General features: G+C 50.5%; 19 non-coding genes across 19 annotated transcripts; all 19 read right to left on the reverse strand.

The window, feature by feature from the left end:
- Positions 1-2,188: 2,188 nt before the first annotated feature.
- On the reverse strand, positions 2,189-2,260 carry trnae-cuc (transfer RNA glutamic acid (anticodon CUC)). Its single transcript has one exon. It is a non-coding gene; the product is annotated as a tRNA-Glu (tRNA).
- A 1,274-nt stretch (positions 2,261-3,534) lies between these two features.
- On the reverse strand, positions 3,535-3,606 carry trnae-cuc (transfer RNA glutamic acid (anticodon CUC)). Its single transcript has one exon. It is a non-coding gene; the product is annotated as a tRNA-Glu (tRNA).
- A 601-nt stretch (positions 3,607-4,207) lies between these two features.
- On the reverse strand, positions 4,208-4,279 carry trnae-cuc (transfer RNA glutamic acid (anticodon CUC)). The gene has a single exon. It is a non-coding gene; the product is annotated as a tRNA-Glu (tRNA).
- A 601-nt stretch (positions 4,280-4,880) lies between these two features.
- Positions 4,881-4,952, reverse strand: trnae-cuc (transfer RNA glutamic acid (anticodon CUC)). Its single transcript has one exon. It is a non-coding gene; the product is annotated as a tRNA-Glu (tRNA).
- Positions 4,953-5,553: 601 nt separating this feature from the next.
- On the reverse strand, positions 5,554-5,625 carry trnae-cuc (transfer RNA glutamic acid (anticodon CUC)). Its single transcript has one exon. It is a non-coding gene; the product is annotated as a tRNA-Glu (tRNA).
- Positions 5,626-6,226: 601 nt separating this feature from the next.
- trnae-cuc (transfer RNA glutamic acid (anticodon CUC)) lies at positions 6,227-6,298 on the reverse strand. Its single transcript has one exon. It is a non-coding gene; the product is annotated as a tRNA-Glu (tRNA).
- Positions 6,299-6,899: 601 nt separating this feature from the next.
- trnae-cuc (transfer RNA glutamic acid (anticodon CUC)) lies at positions 6,900-6,971 on the reverse strand. The gene has a single exon. It is a non-coding gene; the product is annotated as a tRNA-Glu (tRNA).
- A 1,274-nt stretch (positions 6,972-8,245) lies between these two features.
- On the reverse strand, positions 8,246-8,317 carry trnae-cuc (transfer RNA glutamic acid (anticodon CUC)). The gene has a single exon. It is a non-coding gene; the product is annotated as a tRNA-Glu (tRNA).
- A 601-nt stretch (positions 8,318-8,918) lies between these two features.
- trnae-cuc (transfer RNA glutamic acid (anticodon CUC)) lies at positions 8,919-8,990 on the reverse strand. Its single transcript has one exon. It is a non-coding gene; the product is annotated as a tRNA-Glu (tRNA).
- A 601-nt stretch (positions 8,991-9,591) lies between these two features.
- trnae-cuc (transfer RNA glutamic acid (anticodon CUC)) lies at positions 9,592-9,663 on the reverse strand. Its single transcript has one exon. It is a non-coding gene; the product is annotated as a tRNA-Glu (tRNA).
- A 601-nt stretch (positions 9,664-10,264) lies between these two features.
- trnae-cuc (transfer RNA glutamic acid (anticodon CUC)) lies at positions 10,265-10,336 on the reverse strand. The gene has a single exon. It is a non-coding gene; the product is annotated as a tRNA-Glu (tRNA).
- A 1,274-nt stretch (positions 10,337-11,610) lies between these two features.
- Positions 11,611-11,682, reverse strand: trnae-cuc (transfer RNA glutamic acid (anticodon CUC)). The gene has a single exon. It is a non-coding gene; the product is annotated as a tRNA-Glu (tRNA).
- A 601-nt stretch (positions 11,683-12,283) lies between these two features.
- trnae-cuc (transfer RNA glutamic acid (anticodon CUC)) lies at positions 12,284-12,355 on the reverse strand. Its single transcript has one exon. It is a non-coding gene; the product is annotated as a tRNA-Glu (tRNA).
- A 1,274-nt stretch (positions 12,356-13,629) lies between these two features.
- Positions 13,630-13,701, reverse strand: trnae-cuc (transfer RNA glutamic acid (anticodon CUC)). Its single transcript has one exon. It is a non-coding gene; the product is annotated as a tRNA-Glu (tRNA).
- Positions 13,702-14,302: 601 nt separating this feature from the next.
- trnae-cuc (transfer RNA glutamic acid (anticodon CUC)) lies at positions 14,303-14,374 on the reverse strand. The gene has a single exon. It is a non-coding gene; the product is annotated as a tRNA-Glu (tRNA).
- Positions 14,375-15,648: 1,274 nt separating this feature from the next.
- Positions 15,649-15,720, reverse strand: trnae-cuc (transfer RNA glutamic acid (anticodon CUC)). Its single transcript has one exon. It is a non-coding gene; the product is annotated as a tRNA-Glu (tRNA).
- A 3,293-nt stretch (positions 15,721-19,013) lies between these two features.
- trnae-cuc (transfer RNA glutamic acid (anticodon CUC)) lies at positions 19,014-19,085 on the reverse strand. The gene has a single exon. It is a non-coding gene; the product is annotated as a tRNA-Glu (tRNA).
- Positions 19,086-20,360: 1,275 nt separating this feature from the next.
- trnae-cuc (transfer RNA glutamic acid (anticodon CUC)) lies at positions 20,361-20,432 on the reverse strand. The gene has a single exon. It is a non-coding gene; the product is annotated as a tRNA-Glu (tRNA).
- A 1,274-nt stretch (positions 20,433-21,706) lies between these two features.
- Positions 21,707-21,778, reverse strand: trnae-cuc (transfer RNA glutamic acid (anticodon CUC)). The gene has a single exon. It is a non-coding gene; the product is annotated as a tRNA-Glu (tRNA).
- Between the last annotated feature and the right edge of the window lie 624 nt (positions 21,779-22,402).

Raw genomic sequence — 22,402 nt, forward strand, 5'->3', positions numbered from 1 at the left:
GGTGTGGGTGTGTGGAGGTGGTGAATGAGGCAGCAACGTGTCGTTTAGAAGTTTGGCAAAAAAGGAAGTAGCAGAAGGAGGACGCTTTACATTCCTTTAACCTACACAGCATGTGCGTGGGGGGCTTCCAGAGTCTTGTAGTGGACTTGGTGTGCAAGAAAGCACACGCTTCCTTGACCGGGAATCGAACCCGGGCCGCGGCAGTGAGAGCGCCGAATCCTAGCCACTAGACCACCAGGGACACCGTTTTCAGCCACGTCTGAAAGGAAGGAGATAGGATTAAGTTCAGGGGCTAGGGCTAGGCTTTTGCCAGACGTACTCGTTCTACAATCATAGGAGAGCATCCGAGTCTGTCCTAAATGCACTTGTCAGTTTTCAGTCCAACTCTTTAGGCTAGCACCTTTGATAGCTCAGTTGGTAGAGCTGAGGACTGTAGTTGTTAATAAGGCGATCCTTAGGTCGAGGGTTCAAATCCGGCTAGAAGAAGACTTTTCTTTTCCCTCGCGCCACTGCGGGATATCATGGCCAGGTGCCTGCCTGCAGATGCGCTGGCATGCCAGAGTGCAATCTGCTGAAGGCAGTGACGGATCATTTACACTGTTCCATTCAAATTTCTCAAACTTTATCTTGCCTCCCTAAAAGACTTGCAGACTTGAAAGCATAAAGCCACGCTGGTGTGGGTGTGTGGAGGTGGTGAATGAGGCAGCAACGTGTCGTTTAGAAGTTTGGCAAAAAAGGAAGTAGCAGAAGGAGGACGCTTTACATTCCTTTAACCTACACAGCATGTGCGTGGGGGGCTTCCAGAGTCTTGTAGTGGACTTGGTGTGCAAGAAAGCACACGCTTCCCTGACCGGGAATCGAACCCGGGCCGCGGTGGTGAGAGCACCGAATCCTAGCCACTAGACCACCAGGGACACCGTTTTCAGCCACGTCTGAAAGGAAGGAGATAGGATTAAGTTCAGGGGCTAGGGCTAGGCTTTTGCCAGACGTACTCGTTCTACAATCATAGGAGAGCATCCGAGTCTGTCCTAAATGCACTTGTCAGTTTTCATTCCAACTCTTTAAGCTAGCACCTTTGATAGCTCAGTTGGTAGAGCAGAGGACTGTAGTTGTTAATAAGGCGATCCTTAGGTCGCGGGTTCAAATCCGGCTCGAAGAAGACTTTTCTTTTCCCTCGCGCCACTGCGGGATATCATGGCCAGGTGCCTGCCTGCAGATGCGCTGGCATGCCAGAGTGCAATCTGCTGAAGGCAGTGACGGATCATTTACACTGTTCCATTCAAATTTCTCAAACTTTATCTTGCCTCCCTAAAAGACTTGCAGACTTGAAAGCATAAAGCCACGCTGGTGTGGGTGTGTGGAGGTGGTGAATGAGGCAGCAATGTGTCGTTTAGAAGTTTGGCAAAAAAGGAAGTAGCAGAAGGAGGACGCTTTACATTCCTTTAACCTACACAGCATGTGGGTGGGGGGCTTGCAGAGTCTTGTAGTGGACTTGGTGTGCAAGAAAGCACACGCTTCCCTGACCGGGAATCGAACCCGGGCCGCGACGGTGAGAGCGCCGAATCCTAGCCACTAGACCACCAGGGACACCGTTTTCAGCCACGTCTGAAAGGAAGGAGATAGGATTAAGTTCAGGGGCTAGGGCTTGGCTTTTGCCAGACGTACTCGTTCTACAATCATAGGAGAGCATCCGAGTCTGTCCTAAATGCACTTGTCAGTTTTCAGTCCAACTCTTTAGGCTAGCACCTTTGATAGCTCAGTTGGTAGAGCTGAGGACTGTAGTTGTTAATAAGGCGATCCTTAGGTCGAGGGTTCAAATCCGGCTAGAAGAAGACTTTTCTTTTCCCTCGCGCCACTGCGGGATATCATGGCCAGGTGCCTGCCTGCAGATGCGCTGGCATGCCAGGGTGCAATCTGCTGAAGGCAGTGACGGATCATTTACACTGTTCCATTCAAATTTCTCAAACTTTATCTTGCCTCCCTAAAAGACTTGCAGACTTGAAAGCATAAAGCCACGCTGGTGTGGGTGTGTGGAGGTGGTGAATGAGGCAGCAACGTGTCGTTTAGAAGTTTGGCAAAAAAGGAAGTAGCAGAAGGAGGACGCTTTACATTCCTTTAACCTACACAGCATGTGCGTGGGGGGCTTCCAGAGTCTTGTAGTGGACTTGGTGTGCAAGAAAGCACACGCTTCCCTGACCGGGAATCGAACCCGGGCCGCGGCGGTGAGAGCGCCGAATCCTAGCCACTAGACCACCAGGGACACCGCTTTCAGCCACGTCTGAAAGGAAGGAGATAGGATTAAGTTCAGGGGCTAGGGCTAGGCTTTTGCCAGACGTACTCGTTCTACAATCATAGGAGAGCATCCGAGTCTGTCCTAAATGCACTTGTCAGTTTTCAGTCCAACTCTTTAGGCTAGCACCTTTGATAGCTCAGTTGGTAGAGCTGAGGACTGTAGTTGTTAATAAGGCGATCCTTAGGTCGAGGGTTCAAATCCGGCTAGAAGAAGACTTTTCTTTTCCCTCGCGCCACTGCGGGATATCATGGCCAGGTGCCTGCCTGCAGATGCGCTGGCATGCCAGAGTGCAATCTGCTGAAGGCAGTGACGGATCATTTACACTGTTCCATTCAAATTTCTCAAACTTTATCTTGCCTCCCTAAAAGACTTGCAGACTTGAAAGCATAAAGCCACGCTGGTGTGGGTGTGTGGAGGTGGTGAATGAGGCAGCAACGTGTCGTTTAGAAGTTTGGCAAAAAAGGAAGTAGCAGAAGGAGGACGCTTTACATTCCTTTAACCTACACAGCATGTGCGTGGGGGGCTTCCAGAGTCTTGTAGTGGACTTGGTGTGCAAGAAAGCACACGCTTCCCTGACCGGGAATCGAACCCGGGCCGCGGCGGTGAGTGCGCCGAATCCTAGCCACTAGACCACCAGGGACACCGTTTTCAGCCACCTCTGAAAGGAAGGAGATAGGATTAAGTTCAGGGGCTAGGGCTAGGCTTTTGCCAGACGTACTCGTTCTACAATCATAGGAGAGCATCCGAGTCTGTCCTAAATGCACTTGTCAGTTTTCAGTCCAACTCTTTAGGCTAGCACCTTTGATAGCTCAGTTGGTAGAGCTGAGGACTGTAGTTGTTAATAAGGCGATCCTTAGGTCGAGGGTTCAAATCCGGCTAGAAGAAGACTTTTCTTTTCCCTCGCGCCACTGCGGGATATCATGGCCAGGTGCCTGCCTGCAGATGCGCTGGCATGCCAGAGTGCAATCTGCTGAAGGCAGTGACGGATCATTTACACTGTTCCATTCAAATTTCTCAAACTTTATCTTGCCTCCCTAAAAGACTTGCAGACATGAAAGCATAAAGCCACGCTGGTGTGGGTGTGTGGAGGTGGTGAATGAGGCAGCAACGTGTCGTTTAGAAGTTTGGCAAAAAAGGAAGTAGCAGAAGGAGGACGCTTTACATTCCTTTAACCTACACAGCATGTGGGTGGGGGGCTTCCAGAGTCTTGTAGTGGACTTGGTGTGCAAGAAAGCACACGCTTCCCTGACCGGGAATCGAACCCGGGCCACGGCGGTGAGAGCGCCGAATCCTAGCCACTAGACCACCAGGGACACCGTTTTCAGCCACGTCTGAAAGGAAGGAGATAGGATTAAGTTCAGGGGCTAGGGCTAGGCTTTTGCCAGACGTACTCGTTCTACAATCATAGGAGAGCATCCGAGTCTGTCCTAAATGCACTTGTCAGTTTTCAGTCCAACTCTTTAGGCTAGCACCTTTGATAGCTCAGTTGGTAGAGCTGAGGACTGTAGTTGTTAATAAGGCGATCCTTAGGTCGAGGGTTCAAATCCGGCTAGAAGAAGACTTTTCTTTTCCCTCGCGCCACTGCGGGATATCATGGCCAGGTGCCTGCCTGCAGATGCGCTGGCATGCCAGAGTGCAATCTGCTGAAGGCAGTGACGGATCATTTACACTGTTCCATTCAAATTTCTCAAGCTTTATCTTGCCTCCCTAAAAGACTTGCAGACTTGAAAGCATAAAGCCACGCTGGTGTGGGTGTGTGGAGGTGGTGAATGAGGCAGCAACGTGTCGTTTAGAAGTTTGGCAAAAAAGGAAGTAGCAGAAGGAGGACGCTTTACATTCCTTTAACCTACACAGCATGTGCGTGGGGGGCTTCCAGAGTCTTGTAGTGGACTTGGTGTGCAAGAAAGCACACGCTTCCCTGACCGGGAATCGAACCCGGGCCGCGGCGGTGAGAGCACCGAATCCTAGCCACTAGACCACCAGGGACACCGTTTTCAGCCACGTCTGAAAGGAAGGAGATAGGATTAAGTTCAGGGGCTAGGGCTAGGCTTTTGCCAGACGTACTCGTTCTACAATCATAGGAGAGCATCCGAGTCTGTCCTAAATGCACTTGTCAGTTTTCATTCCAACTCTTTAAGCTAGCACCTTTGATAGCTCAGTTGGTAGAGCAGAGGACTGTAGTTGTTAATAAGGCGATCCTTAGGTCGCGGGTTCAAATCCGGCTCGAAGAAGACTTTTCTTTTCCCTCGCGCCACTGCGGGATATCATGGCCAGGTGCCTGCCTGCAGATGCGCTGGCATGCCAGAGTGCAATCTGCTGAAGGCAGTGACGGATCATTTACACTGTTCCATTCAAATTTCTCAAACTTTATCTTGCCTCCCTAAAAGACTTGCAGACTTGAAAGCATAAAGCCACGCTGGTGTGGGTGTGTGGAGGTGGTGAATGAGGCAGCAATGTGTCGTTTAGAAGTTTGGCAAAAAAGGAAGTAGCAGAAGGAGGACGCTTTACATTCCTTTAACCTACACAGCATGTGGGTGGGGGGCTTCCAGAGTCTTGTAGTGGACTTGGTGTGCAAGAAAGCACACGCTTCCCTGACCGGGAATCGAACCCGGGCCGCGGCGGTGAGAGCGCCGAATCCTAGCCACTAGACCACCAGGGACACCGTTTTCAGCCACGTCTGAAAGGAAGGAGATAGGATTAAGTTCAGGGGCTAGGGCTTGGCTTTTGCCAGACGTACTCGTTCTACAATCATAGGAGAGCATCCGAGTCTGTCCTAAATGCACTTGTCAGTTTTCAGTCCAACTCTTTAGGCTAGCACCTTTGATAGCTCAGTTGGTAGAGCTGAGGACTGTAGTTGTTAATAAGGCGATCCTTAGGTCGAGGGTTCAAATCCGGCTAGAAGAAGACTTTTCTTTTCCCTCGCGCCACTGCGGGATATCATGGCCAGGTGCCTGCCTGCAGATGCGCTGGCATGCCAGGGTGCAATCTGCTGAAGGCAGTGACGGATCATTTACACTGTTCCATTCAAATTTCTCAAACTTTATCTTGCCTCCCTAAAAGACTTGCAGACTTGAAAGCATAAAGCCACGCTGGTGTGGGTGTGTGGAGGTGGTGAATGAGGCAGCAACGTGTCGTTTAGAAGTTTGGCAAAAAAGGAAGTAGCAGAAGGAGGACGCTTTACATTCCTTTAACCTACACAGCATGTGCGTGGGGGGCTTCCAGAGTCTTGTAGTGGACTTGGTGTGCAAGAAAGCACACGCTTCCCTGACCGGGAATCGAACCCGGGCCGCGGCGGTGAGAGCGCCGAATCCTAGCCACTAGACCACCAGGGACACCGTTTTCAGCCACGTCTGAAAGGAAGGAGATAGGATTAAGTTCAGGGGCTAGGGCTAGGCTTTTGCCAGACGTACTCGTTCTACAATCATAGGAGAGCATCCGAGTCTGTCCTAAATGCACTTGTCAGTTTTCATTCCAACTCTTTAAGCTAGCACCTTTGATAGCTCAGTTGGTAGAGCAGAGGACTGTAGTTGTTAATAAGGCGATCCTTAGGTCGCGGGTTCAAATCCGGCTCGAAGAAGACTTTTCTTTTCCCTCGCGCCACTGCGGGATATCATGGCCAGGTGCCTGCCTGCAGATGCGCTGGCATGCCAGAGTGCAATCTGCTGAAGGCAGTGACGGATCATTTACACTGTTCCATTCAAATTTCTCAAACTTTATCTTGCCTCCCTAAAAGACTTGCAGACTTGAAAGCATAAAGCCACGCTGGTGTGGGTGTGTGGAGGTGGTGAATGAGGCAGCAATGTGTCGTTTAGAAGTTTGGCAAAAAAGGAAGTAGCAGAAGGAGGACGCTTTACATTCCTTTAACCTACACAGCATGTGGGTGGGGGGCTTCCAGAGTCTTGTAGTGGACTTGGTGTGCAAGAAAGCACACGCTTCCCTGACCGGGAATCGAACCCGGGCCGCGGCGGTGAGAGCGCCGAATCCTAGCCACTAGACCACCAGGGACACCGTTTTCAGCCACGTCTGAAAGGAAGGAGATAGGATTAAGTTCAGGGGCTAGGGCTTGGCTTTTGCCAGACGTACTCGTTCTACAATCATAGGAGAGCATCCGAGTCTGTCCTAAATGCACTTGTCAGTTTTCAGTCCAACTCTTTAGGCTAGCACCTTTGATAGCTCAGTTGGTAGAGCTGAGGACTGTAGTTGTTAATAAGGCGATCCTTAGGTCGAGGGTTCAAATCCGGCTAGAAGAAGACTTTTCTTTTCCCTCGCGCCACTGCGGGATATCATGGCCAGGTGCCTGCCTGCAGATGCGCTGGCATGCCAGGGTGCAATCTGCTGAAGGCAGTGACGGATCATTTACACTGTTCCATTCAAATTTCTCAAACTTTATCTTGCCTCCCTAAAAGACTTGCAGACTTGAAAGCATAAAGCCACGCTGGTGTGGGTGTGTGGAGGTGGTGAATGAGGCAGCAACGTGTCGTTTAGAAGTTTGGCAAAAAAGGAAGTAGCAGAAGGAGGACGCTTTACATTCCTTTAACCTACACAGCATGTGCGTGGGGGGCTTCCAGAGTCTTGTAGTGGACTTGGTGTGCAAGAAAGCACACGCTTCCCTGACCGGGAATCGAACCCGGGCCGCGGCGGTGAGAGCGCCGAATCCTAGCCACTAGACCACCAGGGACACCGTTTTCAGCCACGTCTGAAAGGAAGGAGATAGGATTAAGTTCAGGGGCTAGGGCTAGGCTTTTGCCAGACGTACTCGTTCTACAATCATAGGAGAGCATCCGAGTCTGTCCTAAATGCACTTGTCAGTTTTCAGTCCAACTCTTTAGGCTAGCACCTTTGATAGCTCAGTTGGTAGAGCTGAGGACTGTAGTTGTTAATAAGGCGATCCTTAGGTCGAGGGTTCAAATCCGGCTAGAAGAAGACTTTTCTTTTCCCTCGCGCCACTGCGGGATATCATGGCCAGGTGCCTGCCTGCAGATGCGCTGGCATGCCAGAGTGCAATCTGCTGAAGGCAGTGACGGATCATTTACACTGTTCCATTCAAATTTCTCAAACTTTATCTTGCCTCCCTAAAAGACTTGCAGACTTGAAAGCATAAAGCCACGCTGGTGTGGGTGTGTGGAGGTGGTGAATGAGGCAGCAACGTGTCGTTTAGAAGTTTGGCAAAAAAGGAAGTAGCAGAAGGAGGACGCTTTACATTCCTTTAACCTACACAGCATGTGCGTGGGGGGCTTCCAGAGTCTTGTAGTGGACTTGGTGTGCAAGAAAGCACACGCTTCCCTGACCGGGAATCGAACCCGGGCCGCGGCGGTGAGTGCGCCGAATCCTAGCCACTAGACCACCAGGGACACTGTTTTCAGCCACCTCTGAAAGGAAGGAGATAGGATTAAGTTCAGGGGCTAGGGCTAGGCTTTTGCCAGACGTACTCGTTCTACAATCATAGGAGAGCATCCGAGTCTGTCCTAAATGCACTTGTCAGTTTTCAGTCCAACTCTTTAGGCTAGCACCTTTGATAGCTCAGTTGGTAGAGCTGAGGACTGTAGTTGTTAATAAGGCGATCCTTAGGTCGAGGGTTCAAATCCGGCTAGAAGAAGACTTTTCTTTTCCCTCGCGCCACTGCGGGATATCATGGCCAGGTGCCTGCCTGCAGATGCGCTGGCATGCCAGAGTGCAATCTGCTGAAGGCAGTGACGGATCATTTACACTGTTCCATTCAAATTTCTCAAACTTTATCTTGCCTCCCTAAAAGACTTGCAGACTTGAAAGCATAAAGCCACGCTGGTGTGGGTGTGTGGAGGTGGTGAATGAGGCAGCAACGTGTCGTTTAGAAGTTTGGCAAAAAAGGAAGTAGCAGAAGGAGGACGCTTTACATTCCTTTAACCTACACAGCATGTGCGTGGGGGGCTTCCAGAGTCTTGTAGTGGACTTGGTGTGCAAGAAAGCACACGCTTCCCTGACCGGGAATCGAACCCGGGCCGCGGCGGTGAGAGCGCCGAATCCTAGCCACTAGACCACCAGGGACACCGTTTTCAGCCACCTCTGAAAGGAAGGAGATAGGATTAAGTTCAGGGGCTAGGGCTAGGCTTTTGCCAGACGTACTCGTTCTACAATCATAGGAGAGCATCCGAGTCTGTCCTAAATGCACTTGTCAGTTTTCAGTCCAACTCTTTAGGCTAGCACCTTTGATAGCTCAGTTGGTAGAGCTGAGGACTGTAGTTGTTAATAAGGCGATCCTTAGGTCGAGGGTTCAAATCCGGCTAGAAGAAGACTTTTCTTTTCCCTCGCGCCACTGCGGGATATCATGGCCAGGTGCCTGCCTGCAGATGCGCTGGCATGCCAGAGTGCAATCTGCTGAAGGCAGTGACGGATCATTTACACTGTTCCATTCAAATTTCTCAAACTTTATCTTGCCTCCCTAAAAGACTTGCAGACTTGAAAGCATAAAGCCACGCTGGTGTGGGTGTGTGGAGGTGGTGAATGAGGCAGCAACGTGTCGTTTAGAAGTTTGGCAAAAAAGGAAGTAGCAGAAGGAGGACGCTTTACATTCCTTTAACCTACACAGCATGTGCGTGGGGGGCTTCCAGAGTCTTGTAGTGGACTTGGTGTGCAAGAAAGCACACGCTTCCCTGACCGGGAATCGAACCCGGGCCGCGGCGGTGAGAGCGCCGAATCCTAGCCACTAGACCACCAGGGACACCGTTTTCAGCCACCTCTGAAAGGAAGGAGATAGGATTAAGTTCAGGGGCTAGGGCTAGGCTTTTGCCAGACGTACTCGTTCTACAATCATAGGAGAGCATCCGAGTCTGTCCTAAATGCACTTGTCAGTTTTCAGTCCAACTCTTTAGGCTAGCACCTTTGATAGCTCAGTTGGTAGAGCTGAGGACTGTAGTTGTTAATAAGGCGATCCTTAGGTCGAGGGTTCAAATCCGGCTAGAAGAAGACTTTTCTTTTCCCTCGCGCCACTGCGGGATATCATGGCCAGGTGCCTGCCTGCAGATGCGCTGGCATGCCAGAGTGCAATCTGCTGAAGGCAGTGACGGATCATTTACACTGTTCCATTCAAATTTCTCAAACTTTATCTTGCCTCCCTAAAAGACTTGCAGACATGAAAGCATAAAGCCACGCTGGTGTGGGTGTGTGGAGGTGGTGAATGAGGCAGCAACGTGTCGTTTAGAAGTTTGGCAAAAAAGGAAGTAGCAGAAGGAGGACGCTTTACATTCCTTTAACCTACACAGCATGTGGGTGGGGGGCTTCCAGAGTCTTGTAGTGGACTTGGTGTGCAAGAAAGCACACGCTTCCCTGACCGGGAATCGAACCCGGGCCACGGCGGTGAGAGCGCCGAATCCTAGCCACTAGACCACCAGGGACACCGTTTTCAGCCACGTCTGAAAGGAAGGAGATAGGATTAAGTTCAGGGGCTAGGACTAGGCTTTTGCCAGATGTACTCATTCTACAATCATAGGAGAGCATCCGAGTCTGTCCTAAATGCACTTGTCAGTTTTCAGTCCAACTCTTTAGGCTAGCACCTTTGATAGCTCAGTTGGTAGAGCAGAGGACTGTAGTTGTTAATAAGGCGATCCATAGGTCGCGGGTTCAAATCCGGCTCGAAGAAGACTTTTCTTTTCCCTCGCGCCACTGCGGGATATCATGGCCAGGTGCCTGCCTGCAGATGCGCTGGCATGCCAGAGTGCAATCTGCTGAAGGCAGTGACGGATCATTTACACTGTTCCATTCAAATTTCTCAAACTTTATCTTGCCTCCCTAAAAGACTTGCAGACTTGAAAGCATAAAGCCACGCTGGTGTGGGTGTGTGGAGGTGGTGAATGAGGCAGCAATGTGTCGTTTAGAAGTTTGGCAAAAAAGGAAGTAGCAGAAGGAGGACGCTTTACATTCCTTTAACCTACACAGCATGTGGGTGGGGGGCTTCCAGAGTCTTGTAGTGGACTTGGTGTGCAAGAAAGCACACGCTTCCCTGACCGGGAATCGAACCCGGGCCGCGGCGGTGAGAGCGCCGAATCCTAGCCACTAGACCACCAGGGACACCGTTTTCAGCCACGTCTGAAAGGAAGGAGATAGGATTAAGTTCAGGGGCTAGGGCTAGGCTTTTGCCAGACGTACTCGTTCTACAATCATAGGAGAGCATCCGAGTCTGTCCTAAATGCACTTGTCAGTTTTCAGTCCAACTCTTTAGGCTAGCACCTTTGATAGCTCAGTTGGTAGAGCTGAGGACTGTAGTTGTTAATAAGGCGATCCTTAGGTCGAGGGTTCAAATCCGGCTAGAAGAAGACTTTTCTTTTCCCTCGCGCCACTGCGGGATATCATGGCCAGGTGCCTGCCTGCAGATGCGCTGGCATGCCAGAGTGCAATCTGCTGAAGGCAGTGACGGATCATTTACACTGTTCCATTCAAATTTCTCAAACTTTATCTTGCCTCCCTAAAAGACTTGCAGACTTGAAAGCATAAAGCCACGCTGGTGTGGGTGTGTGGAGGTGGTGAATGAGGCAGCAACGTGTCGTTTAGAAGTTTGGCAAAAAAGGAAGTAGCAGAAGGAGGACGCTTTACATTCCTTTAACCTACACAGCATGTGCGTGGGGGGCTTCCAGAGTCTTGTAGTGGACTTGGTGTGCAAGAAAGCACACGCTTCCCTGACCGGGAATCGAACCCGGGCCGCGGCGGTGAGTGCGCCGAATCCTAGCCACTAGACCACCAGGGACACCGTTTTCAGCCACCTCTGAAAGGAAGGAGATAGGATTAAGTTCAGGGGCTAGGGCTAGGCTTTTGCCAGACGTACTCGTTCTACAATCATAGGAGAGCATCCGAGTCTGTCCTAAATGCACTTGTCAGTTTTCAGTCCAACTCTTTAGGCTAGCACCTTTGATAGCTCAGTTGGTAGAGCTGAGGACTGTAGTTGTTAATAAGGCGATCCTTAGGTCGAGGGTTCAAATCCGGCTAGAAGAAGACTTTTCTTTTCCCTCGCGCCACTGCGGGATATCATGGCCAGGTGCCTGCCTGCAGATGCGCTGGCATGCCAGAGTGCAATCTGCTGAAGGCAGTGACGGATCATTTACACTGTTCCATTCAAATTTCTCAAACTTTATCTTGCCTCCCTAAAAGACTTGCAGACTTGAAAGCATAAAGCCACGCTGGTGTGGGTGTGTGGAGGTGGTGAATGAGGCAGCAACGTGTCGTTTAGAAGTTTGGCAAAAAAGGAAGTAGCAGAAGGAGGACGCTTTACATTCCTTTAACCTACACAGCATGTGCGTGGGGGGCTTCCAGAGTCTTGTAGTGGACTTGGTGTGCAAGAAAGCACACGCTTCCCTGACCGGGAATCGAACCCGGGCCGCGGCGGTGAGAGCGCCGAATCCTAGCCACTAGACCACCAGGGACACCGTTTTCAGCCACCTCTGAAAGGAAGGAGATAGGATTAAGTTCAGGGGCTAGGGCTAGGCTTTTGCCAGACGTACTCGTTCTACAATCATAGGAGAGCATCCGAGTCTGTCCTAAATGCACTTGTCAGTTTTCAGTCCAACTCTTTAGGCTAGCACCTTTGATAGCTCAGTTGGTAGAGCTGAGGACTGTAGTTGTTAATAAGGCGATCCTTAGGTCGAGGGTTCAAATCCGGCTAGAAGAAGACTTTTCTTTTCCCTCGCGCCACTGCGGGATATCATGGCCAGGTGCCTGCCTGCAGATGCGCTGGCATGCCAGAGTGCAATCTGCTGAAGGCAGTGACGGATCATTTACACTGTTCCATTCAAATTTCTCAAACTTTATCTTGCCTCCCTAAAAGACTTGCAGACATGAAAGCATAAAGCCACGCTGGTGTGGGTGTGTGGAGGTGGTGAATGAGGCAGCAACGTGTCGTTTAGAAGTTTGGCAAAAAAGGAAGTAGCAGAAGGAGGACGCTTTACATTCCTTTAACCTACACAGCATGTGGGTGGGGGGCTTCCAGAGTCTTGTAGTGGACTTGGTGTGCAAGAAAGCACACGCTTCCCTGACCGGGAATCGAACCCGGGCCACGGCGGTGAGAGCGCCGAATCCTAGCCACTAGACCACCAGGGACACCGTTTTCAGCCACGTCTGAAAGGAAGGAGATAGGATTAAGTTCAGGGGCTAGGACTAGGCTTTTGCCAGATGTACTCATTCTACAATCATAGGAGAGCATCCGAGTCTGTCCTAAATGCACTTGTCAGTTTTCAGTCCAACTCTTTAGGCTAGCACCTTTGATAGCTCAGTTGGTAGAGCAGAGGACTGTAGTTGTTAATAAGGCGATCCTTAGGTCGCGGGTTCAAATCCGGCTCGAAGAAGACTTTTCTTTTCCCTCGCGCCACTGCGGGATATCATGGCCAGGTGCCTGCCTGCAGATGCGCTGGCATGCCAGAGTGCAATCTGCTGAAGGCAGTGACGGATCATTTACATTGTTCCATTCAAATTTCTCAAACTTTACCTTGCCTCCCTAAAAGACTTGCAGACATGAAAGCATAAAGCCACGCTGGTGTGGGTGTGTGGAGGTGGTGAATGAGGCAGCAACGTGTCGTTTAGAAGTTTGGCAAAAAAGGAAGTAGCAGAAGGAGGACGCTTTACATTACTTTAACCTACACAGCATGTGGGTGGGGGGCTTCCAGAGTCTTGTAGTGGACTTGGTGTGCAAGAAAGCACACGCTTCCCTGACCGGGAATCGAACCCGGGCCGCGGCGGTGAGAGCGCCGAATGCTAGCCACTAGACCACCAGGGACACCGTTTTCAGCCACGTCTGAAAGGAAGGAGATAGGATTAAGTTCAGGGGCTAGGGCTAGGCTTTTGCCAGACGTACTCGTTCTACAATCATAGGAGAGCATCCGAGTCTGTCCTAAATGCACTTGTCAGTTTTCAGTCCAACTCTTTAGGCTAGCACCTTTGATAGCTCAGTTGGTAGAGCTGAGGACTGTAGTTGTTAATAAGGCGATCCTTAGGTCGAGGGTTCAAATCCGGCTAGAAGAAGACTTTTCTTTTCCCTCGCGCCACTGCGGGATATCATGGCCAGGTGCCTGCCTGCAGATGCGCTGGCATGCCAGAGTGCAATCTGCTGAAGGCAGTGACGGATCATTTACACTGTTCCATTCAAATTTCTCAAACTTTATCTTGCCTCCCTAAAAGACTTGCAGACTTGAAAGCATAAAGCCACGCTGGTGTGGGTGTGTGGAGGTGGTGAATGAGGCAGCAACGTGTCGTTTAGAAGTTTGGCAAAAAAGGAAGTAGCAGAAGGAGGACGCTTTACATTCCTTTAACCTACACAGCATGTGGGTGGGGGGCTTCCAGAGTCTTGTAGTGGACTTGGTGTGCAAGAAAGCACACGCTTCCCTGACCGGGAATCGAACCCGGGCCGCGGCGGTGAGAGCGCCGAATCCTAGCCACTAGACCACCAGGGACACCGTTTTCAGCCACCTCTGAAAGGAAGGAGATAGGATTAAGTTCAGGGGCTAGGGCTAGGCTTTTGCCAGACGTACTCGTTCTACAATCATAGGAGAGCATCCGAGTCTGTCCTAAATGCACTTGTCAGTTTTCAGTCCAACTCTTTAGGCTAGCACCTTTGATAGCTCAGTTGGTAGAGCTGAGGACTGTAGTTGTTAATAAGGCGATCCTTAGGTCGAGGGTTCAAATCCGGCTAGAAGAAGACTTTTCTTTTCCCTCGCGCCACTGCGGGATATCATGGCCAGGTGCCTGCCTGCAGATGCGCTGGCATGCCAGAGTGCAATCTGCTGAAGGCAGTGACGGATCATTTACACTGTTCCATTCAAATTTCTCAAACTTTATCTTGCCTCCCTAAAAGACTTGCAGACATGAAAGCATAAAGCCACGCTGGTGTGGGTGTGTGGAGGTGGTGAATGAGGCAGCAACGTGTCGTTTAGAAGTTTGGCAAAAAAGGAAGTAGCAGAAGGAGGACGCTTTACATTCCTTTAACCTACACAGCATGTGGGTGGGGGGCTTCCAGAGTCTTGTAGTGGACTTGGTGTGCAAGAAAGCACACGCTTCCCTGACCGGGAATCGAACCCGGGCCACGGCGGTGAGAGCGCCGAATCCTAGCCACTAGACCACCAGGGACACCGTTTTCAGCCACGTCTGAAAGGAAGGAGATAGGATTAAGTTCAGGGGCTAGGACTAGGCCTTTGCCAGATGTACTCATTCTACAATCATAGGAGAGCATCCGAGTCTGTCCTAAATGCACTTGTCAGTTTTCAGTCCAACTCTTTAGGCTAGCACCTTTGATAGCTCAGTTGGTAGAGCAGAGGATTGTAGTTGTTAATAAGGCGATCCTTAGGTCGCGGGTTCAAATCCGGCTCGAAGAAGACTTTTCTTTTCCCTCGCGCCACTGCGGGATATCATGGCCAGGTGCCTGCCTGCAGATGCGCTGGCATGCCAGAGTGCAATCTGCTGAAGGCAGTGACGGATCATTTACATTGTTCCATTCAAATTTCTCAAACTTTACCTTGCCTCCCTAAAAGACTTGCAGACATGAAAGCATAAAGCCACGCTGGTGTGGGTGTGTGGAGGTGGTGAATGAGGCAGCAACGTGTCGTTTAGAAGTTTGGCAAAAAAGGAAGTAGCAGAAGGAGGACGCTTTACATTCCTTTAACCTACACAGCATGTGGGTGGGGGGCTTCCAGAGTCTTGTAGTGGACTTGGTGTGCAAGAAAGCACACGCTTCCCTGACCGGGAATCGAACCCGGGCCACGGCGGTGAGAGCGCCGAATGCTAGCCACTAGACCACCAGGGACACCGTTTTCAGCCACGTCTGAAAGGAAGGAGATAGGATTAAGTTCAGGGGCTAGGGCTAGGCTTTTGCCAGATGTACTCGTTCTACAATCATAGGAGAGCATCCGAGTCTGTCCTAAATGCACTTGTCAGTTTTCAGTCCAATTCTTTAGGCTAGCACCTTTGATAGCTCAGTTGGTAGAGCTGAGGACTGTAGTTGTTAATAAGGCGATCCTTAGGTCGCGGGTTCAAATCCGGCTAGAAGAAGACTTCTCTTTTCCCTCGCGCCACTGCCGGATATCATGGCCAGGTGCCTACCTGCAGATGCGCTGGCATGCCAGAGTGCAATATGCTGAAGGCAGTGACGGATCATTTACACTGTTCCATTCAAATTTCTCAAACTTTATCTTGCCTCCCTAAAAGACTTGCAGACATGAAAGCATAAAGCCACGCTGGTGTGGGTGTGTGGAGGTGGTGAATGAGGCAGCAACGTGTCGTTTAGAAGTTTGGCAAAAAAGGAAGTAGCAGAAGGAGGACGCTTTACATTCCTTTAACCTACACAGCATGTGGGTGGGGGGCTTCCAGAGTCTTGTAGTGGACTTGGTGTGCAAGAAAGCACACGCTTCCCTGACCGGGAATCGAACCCGGGCCGCGGCGGTGAGAGCGCCGAATCCTAGCCACTAGACCACCAGGGACACCGTTTTCAGCCACGTCTGAAAGGAAGGAGATAGGATTAAGTTCAGGGGCTAGGGCTAGGCTTTTGCCAGATGTACTCGTTCTACAATCATAGGAGAGCATCCGAGTCTGTCCTAAATGCATTTGTCAGTTTTCAGTCCAACTCTTTAGGCTAGCACCTTTGATAGCTCAGTTGGTAGAGCAGAGGACTGTAGTTGTTAATAAGGCGATCCTTAGGTCGCGGGTTCAAATCCGGCTCGAAGAAGACTTTTCTTTTCCCTCGCGCCACTGCCGGATATCATGGCCAGGTGCCTGCCTGCAGATGCGCTGGCATGCCAGAGTGCAATATGCTGAAGGCAGTGACGGATCATTTACACTGTTCCATTCAAATTTCTCAAACTTTATCTTGCCTCCCTAAAAGACTTGCAGACTTGAAAGCATAAAGCCACGCTGGTGTGGGTGTGTGGAGGTGGTGAATGAGGCAGCAACGTGTCGTTTAGAAGTTTGGCAAAAAAGGAAGTAGCAGAAGGAGGACGCTTTACATTCCTTTAACCTACACAACATGTGGGTGGGGGGCTTCCAGAGTCTTGTAGTGGACTTGGTGTGCAAGAAAGCACACGCTTCCCTGACCAGGAATCGAACCCGGGCCGCGGCGGTGAGAGCGCCGAATCCTAGCCACTAGACCACCAGGGACACTGTTTTCAGCCACGTCTGAAAGGAAGGAGATAGGATTAAGTTCAGGGGCTAGGGCTAGGCTTTTGCCAGATGTACTCGTTCTACAATCATAGGAGAGCATCCGAGTCTGTCCTAAATGCACTTGTCAGTTTTCAGTCCAACTCTTTAGGCTAGCACCTTTGATAGCTCAGTTGGTAGAGCAGAGGACTGTAGTTGTTAATAAGGCGATCCTTAGGTCGCGGGTTCAAATCCGGCTCGAAGAAGACTTCTCTTTTCCCTCGCGCCACTGCCGGATATCATGGCCAGGTGCCTGCCTGCAGATGCGCTGGCATGCCAGAGTACAATATGCTGAAGGCAGTGACGGATAATTTACACTGTTCCATTCAAATTTCTCAAACTTTATCTTGCCTCCCTAAAAGACTTGCAGACTTGAAAGCATAAAGCCACGCTGGTGTGGGTGTGTGGAGGTGGTGAATGAGGCAGCAACGTGTCGTTTAGAAGTTTGGCAAAAAAGGAAGTAGCAGAAGGAGGACGCTTTACATTCCTTTAACCTACACAGCATGTGGGTGGGGGGCTTCCAGAGTCTTGTAGTGGACTTGGTGTGCAAGAAAGCACACGCTTCCCTGACCGGGAATCGAACCCGGGCCGCGGCAGTGAGAGCGCCGAATCCTAGCCACTACACCACCAGGGACACCGTTTTCAGCCCTGTCTGAAAGGAAGGAGATAGGATTAAGTTCAGGGGCTAGGGCTAGGCTTTTGCCAGATGTACTCGTTCTACAATCATAGGAGAGCATCCGAGTCTGTCCTAAATGCACTTGTCAGTTTTCAGTCCAACTCTTTATGCTAGCACCTTTGATAGCTCAGTTGGTAGAGCGGAGGACTGTAGTTGTTAATAAGGCGATCCTTAGGTCGCGGGTTCAAATCCGGCTCGAAGAAGACCTTTCTTTTCCCTCGCGCCACTGCCGGATATCATGGCCAGGTGCCTGCCTGCAGATGCGCTGGCATGCCAGAGTGCAATATGCTGAAGGCAGTGACGGATCATTTACACTGTTCCATTCAAATTTCTCAAACTTTATCTTGCCTCCCTAAAAGACTTGCAGACTTGAAAGCATAAAGCCACGCTGGTGTGGGTGTGTGGAGGTGGTGAATGAGGCAGCAACGTGTCGTTTAGAAGTTTGGCAAAAAAGGAAGTAGCAGAAGGAGGACGCTTTACATTCCTTTAACCTACACAACATGTGGGTGGGGGGCTTCCAGAGTCTTGTAGTGGACTTGGTGTGCAAGAAAGCACACGCTTCCCTGACCGGGAATCGAACCCGGGCCGCGGCGGTGAGAGTGCCGAATCCTAGCCACTAGACCACCAGGGACATCGTTTTCAGCCACGTCTGAAAGGAAGGAGATAGGATTAAGTTCAGGGGCTAGGGCTAGGCTTTTGCCAGATGTACTCGTTCTACAATCATAGGAGAGCATCCGAGTCTGTCCTAAATGCACTTGTCAGTTTTCAGTCCAACTCTTTAGGCTAGCACCTTTGATAGCTCAGTTGGTAGAGCAGAGGACTGTAGTTGTTAATAAGGCGATCCTTAGGTCGCGGGTTCAAATCCGGCTCGAAGAAGACTTCTCTTTTCCCTCGCGCCACTGCGGGATATCATGGCCAGGTGCCTGCCTGCAGATGCGCTGGCATGCCAGAGTGCAATATGCTGAAGGCAGTGACGGATCATTTACACTGTTCCATTCAAATTTCTCAAACTTTATCTTGCCTCCCTAAAAGACTTGCAGACTTGAAAGCATAAAGCCACGCTGGTGTGGGTGTGTGGAGGTGGTGAATGAGGCAGCAACGTGTCGTTTAGAAGTTTGGCAAAAAAGGAAGTAGCAGAAGGAGGACGCTTTACATTCCTTTAACCTACACAGCATGTGGGTGGGGGGCTTCCAGAGTCTTGTAGTGGACTTGGTGTGCAAGAAAGCACACGCTTCCTTGACCGGGAATCGAACCCGGGCCGCGGCAGTGAGAGCGCCGAATCCTAGCCACTAGACCACCAGGGACACCGTTTTCAGCCACGTCTGAAAGGAAGGAGATAGGATTAAGTTCAGGGGCTAGGGCTAGGCTTTTGCCAGACGTACTCGTTCTACAATCATAGGAGAGCATCCGAGTCTGTCCTAAATGCACTTGTCAGTTTTCAGTCCAACTCTTTAGGCTAGCACCTTTGATAGCTCAGTTGGTAGAGCTGAGGACTGTAGTTGTTAATAAGGCGATCCTTAGGTCGAGGGTTCAAATCCGGCTAGAAGAAGACTTTTCTTTTCCCTCGCGCCACTGCGGGATATCATGGCCAGGTGCCTGCCTGCAGATGCGCTGGCATGCCAGAGTGCAATCTGCTGAAGGCAGTGACGGATCATTTACACTGTTCCATTCAAATTTCTCAAACTTTATCTTGCCTCCCTAAAAGACTTGCAGACTTGAAAGCATAAAGCCACGCTGGTGTGGGTGTGTGGAGGTGGTGAATGAGGCAGCAACGTGTCGTTTAGAAGTTTGGCAAAAAAGGAAGTAGCAGAAGGAGGACGCTTTACATTCCTTTAACCTACACAGCATGTGCGTGGGGGGCTTCCAGAGTCTTGTAGTGGACTTGGTGTGCAAGAAAGCACACGCTTCCCTGACCGGGAATCGAACCCGGGCCGCGGCGGTGAGAGCACCGAATCCTAGCCACTAGACCACCAGGGACACCGTTTTCAGCCACGTCTGAAAGGAAGGAGATAGGATTAAGTTCAGGGGCTAGGGCTAGGCTTTTGCCAGACGTACTCGTTCTACAATCATAGGAGAGCATCCGAGTCTGTCCTAAATGCACTTGTCAGTTTTCATTCCAACTCTTTAAGCTAGCACCTTTGATAGCTCAGTTGGTAGAGCAGAGGACTGTAGTTGTTAATAAGGCGATCCTTAGGTCGCGGGTTCAAATCCGGCTCGAAGAAGACTTTTCTTTTCCCTCGCGCCACTGCGGGATATCATGGCCAGGTGCCTGCCTGCAGATGCGCTGGCATGCCAGAGTGCAATCTGCTGAAGGCAGTGACGGATCATTTACACTGTTCCATTCAAATTTCTCAAACTTTATCTTGCCTCCCTAAAAGACTTGCAGACTTGAAAGCATAAAGCCACGCTGGTGTGGGTGTGTGGAGGTGGTGAATGAGGCAGCAACGTGTCGTTTAGAAGTTTGGCAAAAAAGGAAGTAGCAGAAGGAGGACGCTTTACATTCCTTTAACCTACACAGCATGTGCGTGGGGGGCTTCCAGAGTCTTGTAGTGGACTTGGTGTGCAAGAAAGCACACGCTTCCCTGACCGGGAATCGAACCCTGGCCGCGGCGGTGAGAGCACCGAATCCTAGCCACTAGACCACCAGGGACACCATTTTCAGCCACGTCTGAAAGGAAGGAGATAGGATTAAGTTCAGGGGCTAGGGCTAGGCTTTTGCCAGACGTACTCGTTCTACAATCATAGGAGAGCATCCGAGTCTGTCCTAAATGCACTTGTCAGTTTTCATTCCAACTCTTTAAGCTAGCACCTTTGATAGCTCAGTTGGTAGAGCAGAGGACTGTAGTTGTTAATATAGGCGATCCTTAGGTCGCGGGTTCAAATCCGGCTAGAAGAAGACTTTTCTTTTCCCTCGCGCCACTGCGGGATATCATGGCCAGGTGCCTGCCTGCAGATGCGCTGGCATGCCAGAGTGCAATCTGCTGAAGGCAGTGACGGATCATTTACACTGTTCCATTCAAATTTCTCAAACTTTATCTTGCCTCCCTAAAAGACTTGCAGACTTGAAAGCATAAAGCCACGCTGGTGTGGGTGTGTGGAGGTGGTGAATGAGGCAGCAATGTGTCGTTTAGAAGTTTGGCAAAAAAGGAAGTAGCAGAAGGAGGACGCTTTACATTCCTTTAACCTACACAGCATGTGGGTGGGGGGCTTCCAGAGTCTTGTAGTGGACTTGGTGTGCAAGAAAGCACACGCTTCCCTGACCGGGAATCGAACCCGGGCCGCGGCGGTGAGAGCGCCGAATCCTAGCCACTAGACCACCAGGGACACCGTTTTCAGCCACGTCTGAAAGGAAGGAGATAGGATTAAGTTCAGGGGCTAGGGCTTGGCTTTTGCCAGACGTACTCGTTCTACAATCATAGGAGAGCATCCGAGTCTGTCCTAAATGCACTTGTCAGTTTTCAGTCCAACTCTTTAGGCTAGCACCTTTGATAGCTCAGTTGGTAGAGCTGAGGACTGTAGTTGTTAATAAGGCGATCCTTAGGTCGAGGGTTCAAATCCGGCTAGAAGAAGACTTTTCTTTTCCCTCGCGCCACTGCGGGATATCATGGCCAGGTGCCTGCCTGCAGATGCGCTGGCATGCCAGAGTGCAATCTGCTGAAGGCAGTGACGGATCATTTACACTGTTCCATTCAAATTTCTCAAACTTTATCTTGCCTCCCTAAAAGACTTGCAGACTTGAAAGCATAAAGCCACGCTGGTGTGGGTGTGTGGAGGTGGTGAATGAGGCAGCAACGTGTCGTTTAGAAGTTTGGCAAAAAAGGAAGTAGCAGAAGGAGGACGCTTTACATTCCTTTAACCTACACAGCATGTGCGTGGGGGGCTTCCAGAGTCTTGTAGTGGACTTGGTGTGCAAGAAAGCACACGCTTCCCTGACCGGGAATCGAACCCGGGCCGCGGCGGTGAGAGCGCCGAATCCTAGCCACTAGAGCACCAGGGACACCGTTTTCAGCCACCTCTGAAAGGAAGGAGATAGGATTAAGTTCAGGGGCTAGGGCTAGGCTTTTGCCAGACGTACTCGTTCTACAATCATAGGAGAGCATCCGAGTCTGTCCTAAATGCACTTGTCAGTTTTCAGTCCAACTCTTTAGGCTAGCACCTTTGATAGCTCAGTTGGTAGAGCTGAGGACTGTAGTTGTTAATAAGGCGATCCTTAGGTCGAGGGTTCAAATCCGGCTAGAAGAAGACTTTTCTTTTCCCTCGCGCCACTGCGGGATATCATGGCCAGGTGCCTGCCTGCAGATGCGCTGGCATGCCAGAGTGCAATCTGCTGAAGGCAGTGACGGATCATTTACACTGTTCCATTCAAATTTCTCAAACTTTATCTTGCCTCCCTAAAAGACTTGCAGACATGAAAGCATAAAGCCACGCTGGTGTGGGTGTGTGGAGGTGGTGAATGAGGCAGCAACGTGTCGTTTAGAAGTTTGGCAAAAAAGGAAGTAGCAGAAGGAGGACGCTTTACATTCCTTTAACCTACACAGCATGTGCGTGGGGGGCTTCCAGAGTCTTGTAGTGGACTTGGTGTGCAAGAAAGCACACGCTTCCCTGACCGGGAATCGAACCCGGGCCGCGGCGGTGAGAGCGCCGAATCCTAGCCACTAGACCACCAGGGACACCGTTTTCAGCCACGTCTGAAAGGAAGGAGATAGGATTAAGTTCAGGGGCTAGGACTAGGCTTTTGCCAGATGTACTCGTTCTACAATCATAGGAGAGCATCCGAGTCTGTCCTAAATGCACTTGTCAGTTTTCAGTCCAACTCTTTAGGCTAGCACCTTTGATAGCTCAGTTGGTAGAGCAGAGGGCTGTAGTTGTTAATAAGGCGATCCTTAGGTCGCGGGTTCAAATCCGGCTCGAAGAAGACTTTTCTTTTCCCTCGCGCCACTGCGGGATATCATGGCCAGGTGCCTGCCTGCAGATGCGCTGGCATGCCAGAGTGCAATCTGCTGAAGGCAGTGACGGATCATTTACATTGTTCCATTCAAATTTCTCAAACTTTACCTTGCCTCCCTAAAAGACTTGCAGACATGAAAGCATAAAGCCATGCTGGTGTGGGTGTGTGGAGGTGGTGAATGAGGCAGCAACGTGTCGTTTAGAAGTTTGGCAAAAAAGGAAGTAGCAGAAGGAGGACGCTTTACATTCCTTTAACCTACACAGCATGTGGGTGGGGGGCTTCCAGAGTCTTGTAGTGGACTTGGTGTGCAAGAAAGCACACGCTTCCCTGACCGGGAATCGAACCC

The sequence above is a fragment of the Hoplias malabaricus genome, unplaced genomic scaffold, assembly GCF_029633855.1.
Source record: "Hoplias malabaricus isolate fHopMal1 unplaced genomic scaffold, fHopMal1.hap1 scaffold_54, whole genome shotgun sequence".
Taxonomy (NCBI): domain Eukaryota; kingdom Metazoa; phylum Chordata; class Actinopteri; order Characiformes; family Erythrinidae; genus Hoplias; species Hoplias malabaricus.